This window comes from Physeter macrocephalus, chromosome 11 (genome assembly GCF_002837175.3).
Source record: "Physeter macrocephalus isolate SW-GA chromosome 11, ASM283717v5, whole genome shotgun sequence".
In the NCBI taxonomy this organism is placed as follows: Eukaryota; Metazoa; Chordata; class Mammalia; order Artiodactyla; family Physeteridae; genus Physeter; species Physeter macrocephalus.
Genome location: NC_041224.1, coordinates 144,996,131 through 145,011,929, shown reverse-complemented (window position 1 = coordinate 145,011,929; position 15,799 = coordinate 144,996,131). Strand labels below are relative to the sequence as shown.

At 39.4% G+C, this 15,799-nt stretch overlaps 1 protein-coding gene across 8 annotated transcripts in view; it reads left to right on the top strand.

Moving 5' to 3' along the window:
- Positions 1-15,799, top strand: part of WDR89 (WD repeat domain 89) — a 34,366-nt gene that overhangs the window by 12,062 nt on the left and 6,505 nt on the right. For 4 of the 8 annotated variants that reach the window (XM_055088519.1, XM_055088517.1, XM_055088518.1 and 1 more), the window contains exon 3: positions 3,757-3,984. The exons of the other annotated variants lie outside the window; for them this stretch is intronic. The gene's annotated coding sequence lies outside the window, so the exon portion shown is untranslated. The remainder of the gene's footprint in view (positions 1-3,756; positions 3,985-15,799) is intronic. 8 annotated transcript variants of the gene reach the window in all.

Here is a 15,799-nt window from a genome sequence, read left to right as displayed (position 1 = left end):
TCTGAGTGGGATTGTTATTTTAATTGGTATCTATCTATCCACTGCGCCACCAGCGAAGTCCCCACTCAGGTGGCTTTTAATTCCATGTGTATAAATGGCCTGCACAAGGACTTTATCCTTGTTGGTCAAAAGAACCTGTGTCGAATGGGAGACAGTGTTCACCCCTGACCTTCTCAATCTGGCTAATAAATTAGCTCACACCATAGAGGGTGACTGTAGAAAAAAGACAACTAAGAATTTGAATCTACAACACCAACGGATAGAAACTCCAAAGCAAATCCATCCTACAGGACTATGTCATTATTGTAAAAAACCTGACCATGGAAAAAGAATCGCTACAGATTGAAATCCAAATAGTCACAACCTTCTAAGAACCCATGGCCAAACCCACCCCCAATGATGGGACTCCAAGGACACACAGGGACTGTTCCTTGTTCTGCCATTAAATAGACTGGAGGAAACTACTCTCCAGATCAGGGACAAATTCCTTACAGTATTTTTTTTAAAAAAATACATTTATTTATTTGTTTGTTTGTTTATTTATTGCTGCATTGGGTCTTCATTACTGCGCGCGGGCTTTCTCTAGTTGCAGCAAGCTGGGGCTACTCGTTGTTGCTGTGCGTGGGCTTCTCATTGCGGTGGCTTCTCTTGTTGTGGACCATGGGCTCTAGGCACACAGCCTTCAGTAGTTGTGGCGCACGGGCTTAGATGCTCTGCGGCATGTGGAATCTTCCTGGACCAGGACTCGAACCCGTGTCCCCTGCATTGGCAGGCGGATTCTTAACCACTGCGCCACCAGGAAAGTCCCTCCTTACAGTATTAATTGACACAGGAGCTACTCTTATAAGTGCTCAACCCCACTACAATTAAACAGTCCCTTTCTTGGAGTAATATGTATGTTCAAATAGTGGGAGTCTTAAAAAAACTGCAATGTGTCCTTATTTCTCAGCCCATATTTTTTTGTCTGGACCTTTGCAAGACAAATGCCTGCTCCCAAACATTTACTGGGATGAGATTTTTCTGGAGAAATACAATGCTGCTTTTTTTTTTTCTCTCAAAAAGCAGAAATATCCCTTAAGTTTGAATTCAACACTTAGGAAAATTTAACCCCTTTTGCCATTATTGGCACTGTACAAACCAAGGCAGTCCAAACTTTGTACTCATCTGTCCTATTAAAACTGGTATTCCCTAATCTTTGGACAAAATTCTTAACAGAAAAAGGCACAATTCATGGTGCCCCTCCCATTATGATCCAGATTGACCGCACAAAACCTCTCCTAAGAATAAACAAATATCCTGTGAATAAGGAAGGTTTACAGGGCATAAGGCCCATTATAGAGGACCATAAGGCCCAAGGACTTATTATCCTTTGTGCTAGTCCTTGTAATACCCTTATTTTGCCTGTTAAAAAAACAGCATGAGGATGGAGATTTGTCCAAGACTGTAGGGCAATAAATAACATTGTAATTCTCTGCCGTCCTGTCTTTTCTAATCCCCACATGCTGTTGGTATCCATCCATACTGGAAGCAACTTTTACATTCTAGTCGACTTATACAGTGGGTTTTTAGTATCCCTGTTGAAAGGGGTAGTCAGTGTCTCTTCACCTTTACCTGAAGGACAACAGTACATCTGGACAGTCATGCCTCAAGGCTTTACTGAGGCCTTCTTACTTCTCACAAGTTTGAAAGGCTGATTTAAATGACATAAAATTCTCTGGAGGCTTTCTTGGACTAACTGGTCATTGACATAATTGGATCCCAAATTTCTCCTTAGTGGTTCAGCCCCTATATGCCTTACTAAAGAACACCAACCTGACCCCATTGTTTGGATAATCAAGATAGCTTGGCCTTTAAGATCTTGAAGGAAAGCCTAATAAATCCACCTGCCTTTGGACACCTAAATTATCAGCTACCCTTTTTCCTTTTTGTATATGAGAAGGAAGGAAATGCCCTCGGATTACTTACCCAAGAACATGGGGGCTATCACCAACCTTTAGGTTTCTACAGCCAACAGTGAGATCCAGTGGCCTGAGAATACTCCACCCCCACCCCTTAGAGCGATGCCTGCTTCCACTCTTTTAGTAAAGGCTACTGAAGAGACTTATAGGATCCTTCTTGATCATCTTTGCACCTTAGCCTGTTGAGCCTTTCTTAAATTTTGCACCACACTCAACACCTTTCAGCCAGACGTCTTACCACCTATGAAATCCTCTTACTAACCTCCCCTCATATGACTCTTGTTCATTATAACAGTCTCAACCCTGCTATCCCGCTTCCCTCTTGCACTGATGAAGTTCCCCATGTCTGACTTTGATGGATCACCTCTTGACCCCTCATGATGACTTACAAGAAACCCCCTTGGTGAATGCTGATCTGGTTAATTGATGGTTCTTGCCTAAAAAGTGAGAATGGCAAATTCTGTGCCAGGTATGCAAGGTCATTGAGGCTGCACCCTTGCCTTCGACCACTTCAGCCCAACAAGCGGAGTTACATGCTCTCATTCAAACATGTGTTTTAGCCAAAGGCAAGACGGCAAATGTCTATACAGACAGTTGATATGCCTTTGGGATAGCCCATGACTTTGGAATGTTATGGAAACAGTGGGGTTTCCTTACTTCTAGTGGAGTTAAAATTAAGAATGGCCCTTATGTCCAAAATTTGTTGGATGCCGTACTGCTGCCAGCAGCTCTAGCTGTCATTAAAGTCCCTGGGCATTCCAAGTCTGATTTTCTGGAAGCCAAAGGAAACCACCTCACCAGTATTCCTGCAAAAAATGCCACCCTTCTGAGATCTATAAACCAGACCTCTGTCATAGTCCACAAGGCTACTCCCCCGGCGAGGACCTAAGGGAACTAGCCCGGGAAGTACAACAGTTGGCCTCTGAAAGAGAAAAACAGAACTGGAAAATCAAAGGCTGTTGGTACTGTGAAGTAAAGGGACTCTGGTTTGGACCCAGTAATAAATTGGTCCTGCCAAAAAAAATCTAAAATTTCCCTTTTTAACTACCATATGTGAATTAAACCATTGGTCCAGTGAGAAAATGGTAACATTTATGAATCAATATTGGTGGAGAAATGTCGGCAAGGCCACCAAAAACACATATCTTGTCCTAAATTCAACCCAGAGAAGACTATCTACACTGCCTGGGGACATTTTGATTTACCCAATAGACCATTTGAGGTCTGGCAGCTGGATTTCATACAATTGTCCCTGTCTCATGGATATAAATATATTAGGCTAGTAATGGTGTGCATGTTTTCACATGGACTGAAGCATTTCCATGTAGAAAGGCAGCTGCCTCTTCTGTAGCTAAAGTCCTTTTAGAAAAGATTACTTCCATTTGAGGAACCTCCCTGGAACTCCATAGTGACTGGAGAACCCACTTTACTGGACAAGTACTTTCACAAATCTGTGCCATCTGGCGAGTTCTACAACATTTTCATTTTGCTTATCATCCTCACTCTTCAGGACTGGTTGAACATACAAATGGAATTATCAAGATCCATTGGCTAAATTAGTTAAAGATCTCCAAATACCTCAACCAAAAATATTTCTGCTGGTTCATCTAAATCTTGGACCCGTTCCATTCAGGATTCATAAGCTCTCACCCTTTGAAATAATTATAGGACAGCCAACGCATTTAGTCCCTGCTTCCTTTGACCTACAAATAATAAAAGGGGATATATTTCAGTTTTGCAGAGGTCTAATTAAATCCATTGACAATAATAATGATTTGGAGGAATAATCTTTCCACAGCATGCTCCCAGGAGACAAAGATGTCAAACACCACACTTTGCGGCCTGGTGACTTCGGCTGTTGGAGAAGGCATATCCATAAAGTTTCCCTTCAACCTTGTTGCAAGGGCCCCTACCAGCAGTTGCTGACTAACCCCTGTGTCGCTGAGCTCCAAGGGATGGACTCCTGGATTCATGCGTCTCTTCTATAAAAAGGCCCCCAAACTTGAGTGGATCTGCAACCTAACTGGTGATTGAAAGCTAAAATTTTCTACTGAAGCAGATGACATCAGAAGTAGACAGCTTTCCCAAGATATCCAGACAGGCCTGTGTCATGCTTAAAGTTCTAATTGCCCTTTCTTTGGCTTTCTTGCTGCTCTCTTTAGCTTTAGCGCATCCCTTGGTGCACCTTACCAAAACTCCCTGATTCTGCCAGCCTTACTGATTGTTTGATTTGTGCCAGAGCTAATAACATTCATGATGAACCTGAACTGGTAACCTGGCCATTAACCTTAGAAGGATGGCAAAATCTGTCTGGCAGAGATGTAGGCTTTTCCTTTGGTATCTTTGAAGAGGTGCATGTTCTTCCTTGCAGCAAATTGGCACCAGACATTACAGCATTCCATTGGGTGCCCCCTGCCCATAAAGGAATACCCCTTAATCCAGTCTGGACTCTTACCCAAAATCTTTCTTTGTGTTTTGAAAACATTTATGGTACTGGCAAAACTCTGGCCTCCCTCCCACTAAACGCTTGTAACTATACAATTCTATATGACACAGATGATCATGAATTCACTCCCTGCTGGAATCAAGAAGACTATATGTCTCCTTCATTAATGTATCTCTGTGGTGGGATAATGAAAATTATAATGGCACCAGGGAATGAGAAGTGGATGTGCTTCCTTTCAATGGTACTTAATGGGGAATTGATCAGAAATCTGGTGAATGGTGGGAACTTAATTCAACTTACCTTCTCCCTGGAGATTCCTCAGACCTCCATGGGAAACTCACCTGCAATAATCAAACTCACCTATTATTCCAAATGTATAGAAATTTAAAATGTTCTTATAGCCATTCCCACCATGCAACTGTCATGTGCTATGTGTAAATGACCATGTTTTTGATCCTGAGAGCTCTTCTTTTATACCAGGAAAAGAAAGGGGGCCCACTTACACCCTGTCTTTAGAAAACACTGGTTATTTCTTTCTGTGCAGAAACACTCCTCCTTAAATGGAAGGGACGTTGTGGAGTTGTTGCCCTTCCACTGCCTATATACCCAGTCTGGGTTCTTTCTCCTAATAACTTAAAACAGCATGTCAGGGCTTCCCTGGTCGTTCAGTCGTTGAAAATCTGCCTGCCAATGCAGGGGACACGTGTTCGAGCCCTGGTCTGGGAAGATCCCACATGCCGCGGAGCAGCTGGGCACGTGCGCCACAACTACTGAGCCTGCGCGTCTGGAGCCTGTGCTCCGCAACAAGAGAGGCCGCGACAGTGAGAGGCCATCACACTGCGATGAAGAGTGGCCCCCGCTCGCCACAACTAGAGAAAGCCCACGCACAGAAATGAAGACCCAACACAGCCAAAATAAATAAATAAATAAATTAATTAATTAAAAAAAAAAAGAGCACGTCAAAGCTGGGATGGATATAATTTTGGATGGATGCCCACAAATAACCCCATAGTAGATAGAAAGGGGTTTGGGCGTGCCTTTGCCTGAGTCTTTTTCCCCTTGGGTTGGAGTAACGGACTTGAAAAAGCAATTTGAAACCTCTCCATAGTCATGGCAACTACCTTTAATGCTTCTCTTAGGGCCTTTGAAAATCAACAAACCCAAACAGACAGCCTAGCAGAAGTAGTCTTACAAAACCGCAGAGCACTACACCTCCTCACTGCACACTAGGGAGGAACCTGTGTCCTGCTTGGGGAAGAAGGCTGTTTTTATGTTAACAAATGGGGAAAAATAATGCAAGAAATAAAAATGATGGCCAGTATCAATCTGTTAACTGAAATAGGCGAAGCTCCATGACTTGGGACATTCTCAACCTATTAAATATAGGTAGCTGGGGAAACTGGTTGAGAGGTTTATTCCAGTCAGTAACCATAGCTGGACTTCTGACCCTGGGTGTCATCCTCCTAATGAAATTTCTACTGTCTTATTTCAGTAGGCAAATGTCTTTCTCTCAGATATATGTACAGAATAAAGTTCCTAAGGCTTATCATGAGGCTCAACTGACCATGGAAACCAACCTGACCACCTTAGAGGACTGTGGCTGAGATTCCCCATGTTGTTCAAATGAAGCCAAAAATCCACTTGCCATTTCCTTCTTCGGTGGAACAGAACATCTTAGAATGGTCCTCTGCAGCTCCAAGGGACACACAGCCCAACATCTAACAACATCTCTGACTGAACAAATACCCACGCTATAAGGTTGATCAGCGATACTGTCTGTGAAAGATCCTGCTCAAGCGAGGGAAGAGTGAAAGGATTTTAATCTAAAATGGAACCAAAGGATATGAAATGTAGACCCATTCGTGTGCCCTCAGAAAAACAAAAGTTAAAGACTGAGAGACTGATTTCCCATGAATACCCGATTCAGAGAATTATCAAATTTACAGATTTATCGAAACTTAACCTGTGACTAATGAGCATCTGCCAAGAATCTCTTCCCATCTTCGAACCAGTGACTTGCTGCATGGCCCCCATCTCGACTCTCCTTTTTTGCACTGCTTGCCCATAAAAGCAACCCATCCTAAACCTTCAACAGACTTGCCTGTAACTCGTTGCAGCTTGGCTGTCGCGAATTGCAATTCCTCTGCTGTTCCCAAATAAATTTGATTTCTGGTACCTTGAGCTTCACCTCTTTTCTTTTAGATTGACTTTTTTTTTTTTTGGCTGCACTGCAGCAGCATGTGGGATCTTAGTTCCCCGACCAGGGATTGAACCCACGCCCTCTGCATTGGAAGCACAGAGTCTTAACCACTGGACTGCCAGGGAAGTCCCAGAGATTGACATTTTATTTTCCTAACTGATCAGAGATTGACATTTTATTTTCCTAACTGATTTTCAAAAAGCAGAGAAGTTTAAAATTTTAATTAATTCAAGTTTTTCTTTGCTGGTTTGTGCTTTTGGATTCTAAGAAATCTTCACCTAACCCAGGGTCATAACTTCTCTGCTTCTTTCCTAGAAGTTTTGTAGTTCTTGCCCTCACATTTAGGTCTATGATAATTTTGAGTGAATTAATAGTGCTTGTTCAGACCTCTCCTTTGTCTGATGTTAATAAGCCACTGCAGTGTTGGGCCTGGGATGCTGGAGGGCTTTTTTTTTGTCCTTCTCCAGTCGCAACTTTTAGCAGGCACTGCTGGCATGTGCCAGATAGGGGATTTCTCACCATGCTGTTTCTCCTCCAGCAGTAGACTGTTGATGCTTTTTACTCAGTGTGAGAATCGTGATGGAGGCAGAGAGGGTCATTCTCCTCTGTGATGATTTGTTTGTTTTTTCAAATGTATACATCTGTGCATAATCACGACTCACAGAGTTCTCTTGCTTTCTTCCTCAGTCCGGATTCCCCCAAAAGATAACCAGTATTCCGATTGCCACCATTGTAGATGTGTTTTACCTGTTCTTAAACTTTGTATAAGTAAAATCCTGTAGCAACCTTTGGTGTCGGGCTTCTGTCACTAAACAATTCTGAGATTCATCCACCTTGTTGCATGTACCAGTGGTGTGTGGGTTTTTGTTCTGTTTTTTGCTGTGTATAATTTTACTGTATTAATATACCACAGTTTATAAAGACTATTTAACAATTGGATAATTGTCTAATTATCTAATTAATCATCTTGTAATTATCCTGAAAGCTTGTAATTATCCTAAAAGTATGGTCTGTTCACTTTGTGGCTGAGGCCAGAAACCTAAGAATCATCGTTGACACTTCTTCTCATACCCCTCTTGAAGTCTAATGAGAAAATGTTGTTTATTCCTCTTTCATAATTGTGGCCTGAATCCCGCCACTTCTCCCTACTTTAGTATCTCTTGCCCAAAATTGTGCACAAGACTCTTTACTACTTTCATTCTTGCCCTAGGTCTGTTCTCCAGTCAGCAGCTGGAGGAATCTCTTCACAGATGTTTCTCACCAGCTGTAAACCTGCAGTGGCTTGCTTTCTCTCTTGAGAATAAAATCTGAAGTCTTTACCTTGGCCTGCAAAGCTCTTATCTGACTGCAGCTACCTCTTCAACCTTATTTCCTACACCACTTTCTTTCTCTGACTCAGTGTTAGCTGCACTGGCCCACTTGCTATTTTTCTCCTCCCAGGAGAGAAAATTATCTTCTGCCCATTTTTGGATTGGGTTGTTTGTTTTTTTTGATATTGAACTGCATGAGCCATTTATATATTTTTGAGAATAATCCCTTGTCGGTTGCTTCGTTTGCAAATATTTTCCTCCATTCCAAGGGTTGAATTTTCGTTTTGTTTATGGTTTCTTTTGCTGTGCAAAAGCTTTTAAGTTTAATTAGGTCCCATTTGTTTATTTTTGTTTTTATTTTCGTTTCATTATTTTTCTCTTGGTTCACATGGTCCAATGCTTTGCTCCCTCATTTTATTCTGGTCTTGGCTCAAATCTCACCTCATGAGAGAGGCTTGCCTTTAATGACCAAATCTAAAAGGCTATTCCTGCCCCATTTCTTGCCTTACCCAGTATTATTTTTTATAATACTTATCACTCTTTTCATTATTATAATTAGTTATTTGTCTATATATCTGTCTGTCTCCACTGCTCTTTGTTGAGAGCAGGGACTTGGCTAAATCCAGTGTGTTTTAGGCCTGTCATGTTAGCCATTCGAGAATCGTTTCTGAATTATTGAATAGGGATTTAATGATTTTTTAAAAGTATTTATTTATTTGGCTGCGCCAGGTGTTAGTTGTGGCATGCGGGATCTTTAGTTGCTGCATGTGGGATCTAGTTCCCTGACTGGGGATCAAACCTGGGCCCCCTGCACTGGGAGCATGGAGTCTTAGCCACTGGACCACCAGGGAAGTCCTAGGGATTTAATGATATTGCTGATCCGTTTCTAACTATGACATAATATTCATAATATTCATATTACACTCTTTTTATTCCCCTTCCCTTTTTTTGCAGTTATTACAGAGAGCATTTGCTTAATCTTTAAAAGCATCTATTGAGAATTAGAAAAAGAAGTAGTAAACATAGAGTACCAATTCAAGAATTGGATTATTCCACATTGTTACTATCTGTTCCAAATTAAGACATCTGGTGACTGAAGAAGTTTGGTTTCTTCTCTGTTTGGTTAACCAGCTGGTTGTTTTGGAAAGGCAAAGACGGTTCATTGTTCTTGTTGAAAGAAGCTGGGTATTCATAGACTTACTATAAAGGGTGACTTTGGGGTGAAAGATTTACTTGAGAAACTGGATATCTCAAGATGTTATTGAGGAAAATGTCTTTGTTTTTTAAAGTTACTTTGAATGTTATATCTGGAACCTGAAGGATAATCTCTTACTGCATGAGGGAGTGTGTGTGTGTCATTCCTTCCCACCCCCTCCCTCTTTTCCTTGGTAACAAATTCCTGCACTTTAAAAACTGTGCTCTCCCTAAGAATTTTAGTGTATTTAATGCATGAAGTGCCATATGTTGCCGCAACCAGTATCTTGAACATTCGTGTGAACAAGAATAGCATATTCAGGCTCGCTAACCAGGATTAATTTACAAAGACATTGTCTCAGTCATTAATGAATATGATATTTAAAATTACATTGAAATTGTAGCAGACGTCAGTTTAGCATACCTTCCACTAAATATGCAGCACTTCTGCCCAATTTAAAACAAATCGTTCTTTAATAGATTGTTTTAAGGCCAATTATGTGTCAGTTTAAAACATACACACAAATTTCTCTAAATTTTTGATATAAAAGTTTTCTTAGACATGTTCTGAGGAAGTTAAACCAATGCATGCTTTTTGTCCCAAGGTATTGATTTCTCTAGGACATATTGGTAATGCATATGAGGGACTGTTCTTTAATGTCCAGTATAGAACTTTTGTAGCTAACATTAGATTTTTCCCATTTGCCACTGACCTTGCCACTAGCACATGACATTAGACATTAGCAGCTACTGCTTCCAAATGCTCTGCTAACACGACTTTGAAACTTGAAGAGTACTAGCCAGGTATTTGTAGATTGTCCCTCAATTGAGTTTGTTTGACGTTTCCTCAAGTTTAGGCTGGGGTTATGAATTTTTGAGACGAATGCCACAGAAGTAAACTATCTTTCTCATCACATCACATCAGAGGGCAAGTGACATCAACATGACTTACTACCAAAGATGCTGACCTCGATCAGTTGGTTAAGGTGGTGTCTTCTGATTTTCTCTAGTTGAATTTACTATCTTTTACTCTTTCAATACTCTGTTGTTTGGAAGCAAGTAATTAAGTCCAGCCTATACTCCAGAAGAGGAGAACTGAGCTCCACCTCCTGGAGGAGGTTGTATCTGCTTATATTAGTTGGAATTTTTCTGTAAGGAAGATATGTCCCTTCCCCTCATTTATTTACTTACTCAATCATTTATTTTTATCGGTATGGATTCATGGGTGTTTATTTTGTTGTTTGGTTGCTTTTTTGCTCAAACTGGTTTAGAGTGACCAGTGGGAGATCTTGGCTCTTGTGTCTTCTTTTTTTTTTTTTTTTTAAGCACTTCTTTACTTTCAGGCACTATTTGATGCTGTAGGCTCATCTTGTATTTTCCCTGTCCCAGACCCAGATTCAGGCCATTTGTCCAAGGAGGTCAAAGGGTAGTTTTAATTTTTATTGGGGTATAGTTGATTTACAATGTTGTGTTAGTTTCAGGTATACAGCAAAGTGAATCCATTATACATATACATATTTTAAAATTCAAGGGTATTTTTAATAGGGTAGATCTTAAGCCTTTCTGATTGGTACCTAACTAAAAGATAAGAATTTTGGAGAAGTTTACTGAGAACTTGTTTCACTTCAGTGAAACTATATCATCTTCTAAAACATACTGAAGTTCATTTGCTCTTTAGAAATGTATTTTTTATTAAAAAATGAAAAATGAAATCTTAAAAAGCACCCACTCAATTTGATATGTCAGTGGTTTATTCAGAATTGAGAGTTGCTGGTTTGATATTCATGTTCATGAAATTTTGCATATTGGTTCATTTTTTAAAAATAGTTTTAATATAAAAGTAACAGAATGCTTTCATTTTTTTAAAAGCTGTAGAATGGTATTTTTTAAAATGTGAATGAAATGAAATAAGGCAAATCAAATGAAGTTATTAAAAAGAAAGGAAATCAATATTTGCTTATTTTCTTTATGCCAAGAATTATGCCCACTACATCCTTCTGCTTTGTGTTCCTGTGTCATCCTCTGATTATCTCTGTCCTTGTACCATCACACTATAGTGTAATTGTTTACTGGTCTTTCTCCTAACTTCTTGAAGACAGCAAGTATGTTTCTCATCTGAATCTCCAGCATTTAGCACTGTACTTGGCTGTAAAAGGTGCTCAGTATCAAGTATGTCCATTTCTATCCCCATTTTAAAGATGAAGAAACTGAGGCTTACAGAGGTTAGGTTAATTTGTACAATGATGACTTTGCTAGTTCGTGGTAGAACAAGGGCTTGAAATTAGTATGTTTTATTCTTAAACGTATTGCTTTTTTATTGTACCACACTGATAGATTATTGACAAGCTGAAAATTACTTCACTGCATTATTTCCAAATTGACAATCTCTGAAAATATTCATAAGAAACTGGTAACATTTGATGACTCCTGGGAGAAGAAAGGGGCTTGAGGACAGAAATGTTCTAAGATATTAGTTTTGGAACCTTTTGAATTTTGAGCCATGGGACTATTTTAGAAATTCAGAAATATAGATAAATTTTTAAAATACACAGAAACTTACCAGATAGAGTTTTATATTAAGTTTTAAAATATTGTAGCATTTCAGAGGCTTGTTTGTTTTTTCGTTTTGTTGATGTCTTTAGAATCAGGGATCCTACCATTATTACTGAGCACAGGTTTTTATAGTCTTCTGACAAGTCCTTTGTGTATCCTATTTTTTGGAATAGGTGGGAAAAGGGAGAGGATAGAATGTTCTAAAGGGAACAAAAGATCAAAGTCCCCATCTTTAATATGAATGACATTTGACTTTTTAAAGTATGTTCCCTAAATCTTTATTTGTAGGAGCTTCTTACATTAAGTCAGTACTTGGTGATAACACCCAAGACTTTATTTGATTATCTCTAATTAGTTAGGCTGGTTCTGGCTGCATTAACAACAACTCCACTGCAAATTGACTTAAATAGTCTGAAAATGTTAAATCTCATACACATGGAATTAAAGTTCTTTCCATCCGTTGGATTGGGTACCCTTAAGAATTAGCATTCCACATGTGAACAGATTGTAGTTAGGAGGGGAATACATACGTGGACTGGCAAAAATGTAAGATTTCTGAACCAATTACTGGTTGAAAAGGATGGCATTACTATGATTAGGTTAATCAGGATCCATCCCTGGTGCTACAGGCAACTGAAACAATGTTGATGCCACATGGAGGGGGAAGACGGATGAGTTGGAGGGGTTCCATCATACTAGATGTCCTCTACAGTTTCTTAATTGCCCTTTGAATAAAATAGAATATATGTTTGACCCCTCCACTGCTAATAATAAGTTTTGAGGAATGTAATTGTTCGTGGTGGATAATGGGTTGCATAGGGGTTTCTTTTACTATTCTTTATTCCATACAAATTCCATAATAAAAAATGGGACACAAAAAAATTAAAAGTGATGGCTGCTTACTGTAACCTTTTTCTGTGTTTGTGTGTTTTTTCAATCATCCTGCTCCCTTTTAAAAAAATAAATTTATTTATTTTCTTTATTTAATTTTGGCTGCATTGGGTCTTCGTTGCTGTGTGCGGGCTTTCTCTAGTTGTGGCAAGCGCGGGCTACTGTTTGTTGCGGTGCGCGGGCTTCTCATTGCGGTGGCTTCTCTTGTTGTGGAGCACGGGCTCTAGGTGCATGGGCTCCAGTAGTTGTGGCGCGTGGGCTCTAGAGCGCAGGCTCAGTAGTTGTGGCGCACGGGCTTAGTTTCTCGGCAGCATGTGGGATCTTCCTGGACCAGGGCTCGAACCTGTGTCCCCTGCATTAGCAGGCGGATTCTTAACCATTGTGCCACCAGGGAAGCCCCCATCCTGCTCCCTTTCTTTCTCCTCTGCTTATATGTAGAATTAATATGTAATTCTTCTTCTTAAAGCCTAATAGGTATATTTCTTAATTAAAGTTGACACTCATATTTTAGTACTTACATGAAAGAGGAATAGCATAGAATTGAAATGAACACAGCTTCACAGGTTTTAAAGTTACAATTTGGGTTTCAAATCAGACTCCCCCTGTTATTACCTATGAGAGCATTGGCAAGTTACTCAGTTTCTCTGAACTTCAATTTCCTCTGTAAAATGGTGATAATAATACCTGTCTCATAGGGTTAAATGATTAGGGTAAAAAAATTAGATGTATCAATAAGTTTCTAGCACACTGCCTAGCATTTGTTGAACTCCAGTTATGATTATTTTCTTCTCTGTGAGACTCAATCATCCTAGCCCAATTTGATAGATATGTTAGCATTATTGTAGTTAAATTATAAGTGTGGATTGTGAAGTTATTAGAGACCATTCCTGAATGACTTTTCCCATTTAGCTTCTCCCTGCATTGGGGACATTAGCCGAATCTCTGCATTGTGCAATCATCAGAGCTAGTTCCTTGCGGTCAATGGGCAGTATTAAGTTTCAGCTGTGGGGAATTAGTTTTTCTGACCCAAGTCTGATAAATTGTTTCAAAAGAAAACTAGTCCTTTATCGAACATACAGTTCAAATACAACTCTTATTTTTTAGTAGTAAAAATGTAATAGTATTTGTTGCTTATGCTGTCAGATCTTTCAAGTATGATGAACATTTATTCATACGTGAAAGACAGAAATATATCTATTTCTAAGGATACTGCTCATTTCTGACTTCCTACAAAGTAATATGCCAAAGAGTTTTAGTATAGTGCCTTTTGTAATCAATAGTTTCTAACTAGGTATAAAATGTGTGTTTTCGTTTAATACATTTCTTCATCTTGTTTAAATGAGAAAGAAAGCTACTTCCTCTTCTGTCGTGGAATGATTTAAGCTACCTAGGGTGTCCTTCAGATTTCATGTTCATACTTGGCCAATTCAGGAATAAGAGCAACACCTAGTTGTGGCTAGATGTATTTAGGATGTACTTCATATATAGAAATAACATTTTATTGGGTTTATTTTAATAGGAAGTAAAATGAAAGAATATTTTGATTGATAAAGATAACTTAAATTTTACTAAGGCAAAAGCCACAAAAGAAATACTTATGTTTAGGGATTTTGTTATCAAGTAACTAAGTCTTAATTACCTAAGGACAGTTCTTCAGATTAGAGATTAGTCAGCATTTCCCTTCAAATATGTTTCAAGATGGCAGTTCACCAAGAAGTTAATATTTTCACCCCCTTGAAGCTTACACTAAGGTGTTTGTTTTAGGGTGTCTTTCTAAGCATCTTCCAGCTACTGCATTATATTCAGACACGAGAATTCTGTATCCCAGTAAAGACCACAACAGCAGTGGTGGTGGCTCACTGCCAGGGCACTGCTGGGGGTCTGCTATTTCCTGATCTGTACCAGGTGGGTCAAGATGAGATATTAGTAATTTTTTCAGAACAGTTAGGCCAATATTTAAATTGAGTTATGGTTGCTTGCTACTAACTCAAGGACAAGGAATTTTTTTAAATGAAAACTCTTTAGCCAAGTGAACCAACATAGCTTTAGACTCTACTAAACTTCCTTTATCTGGACCTCTTCTCCTTGTCTCATGTCAGTGTTGGGAAAGTAAGAACTGCAATGTGATCCAACAGGTAGTGGCGGTAACTCCATCCATTACTTTCTCTTTTCTCTGCTGTTCTCTTTTGGCTTATCTTCATTTCTCTTCTTTTCTCCTCCCTACTCTTTGCTTTAGTACTCTTTTCTGTCCCTCTCTTTTTGTCCCCTCTTTCATTTGTGTGTGTGTGTGTATATGTGTGTGTGTATTAATATAAGAAAGGCTCACTCTACATCCTCAGCTCTCACTAGCCTGTTGAGATCTCAATGCTAACTAAGCTTCCTTTTATGCATCTAACAGAAATAGAGAAAAGATTAAAATTATGGATAATCTTATTTGTTCTCTTTATATGTTTTTGTTAGGTTGAACTATATGAAGTTGTCAATATTGTTTTAATCTACAGAAATAGATTGAACCTTATAGTTCAATATACCCTTAGTAGCCTTCAGCAAAAGTGAGATTTAGAAATGGATTGGAAGGGAGATCAGCTCGGTGCTTTGTGACCACCGAGAGGTGGGGGGATAGGGAGGGTGGGAGGGGGACGCAAGAGGGAGGAGATATGAGGATATATGTATACGTATAGCTGATTCACTGTGTTATAAAGCAGAAACTAACACACCATTGTAAAGCAATTATACTCCAATAAAGATGTTTAAGAAAAAAAAGAAATGGATTGGAAGAGAGCCCTGAGTAGGAGAGCTGGATATTCCCCAGAGGTTCTGGCTTAGAGAACTGGGTGGATCAGAGTGTTGTCATGGTGCCAATACCATTGACCAACATGGAGAACATTGAGAAGCATATTTTGATTTTGTTTTTAAGGAGAAGGTTGGTGGGGGCATAAATAATCAGTTTTACTTTGAGGTGTAGTGGGACATGTTCAGGGAGGAATGGCTAGTAGACAATTGGAAATATGGACCTGTAAATAGATGAGCTCATTGGCACTTGAAAACATGAATGTCAATGAGGTTGCCTTGTGAGAATGTCAAGTGAGAAGAAAAGAGAGCCTATGGCTTATCTTGAGGACTGGGAAGTGGGTCATACAAAGAAAATACAGAGAAGGGCATACATAGAAGTAAAAGGGTTTATTCATCATTTTAGAATGATCCATTAGTATATAAAATTAAAATTAACCATGTAGCCTTGGAAGTT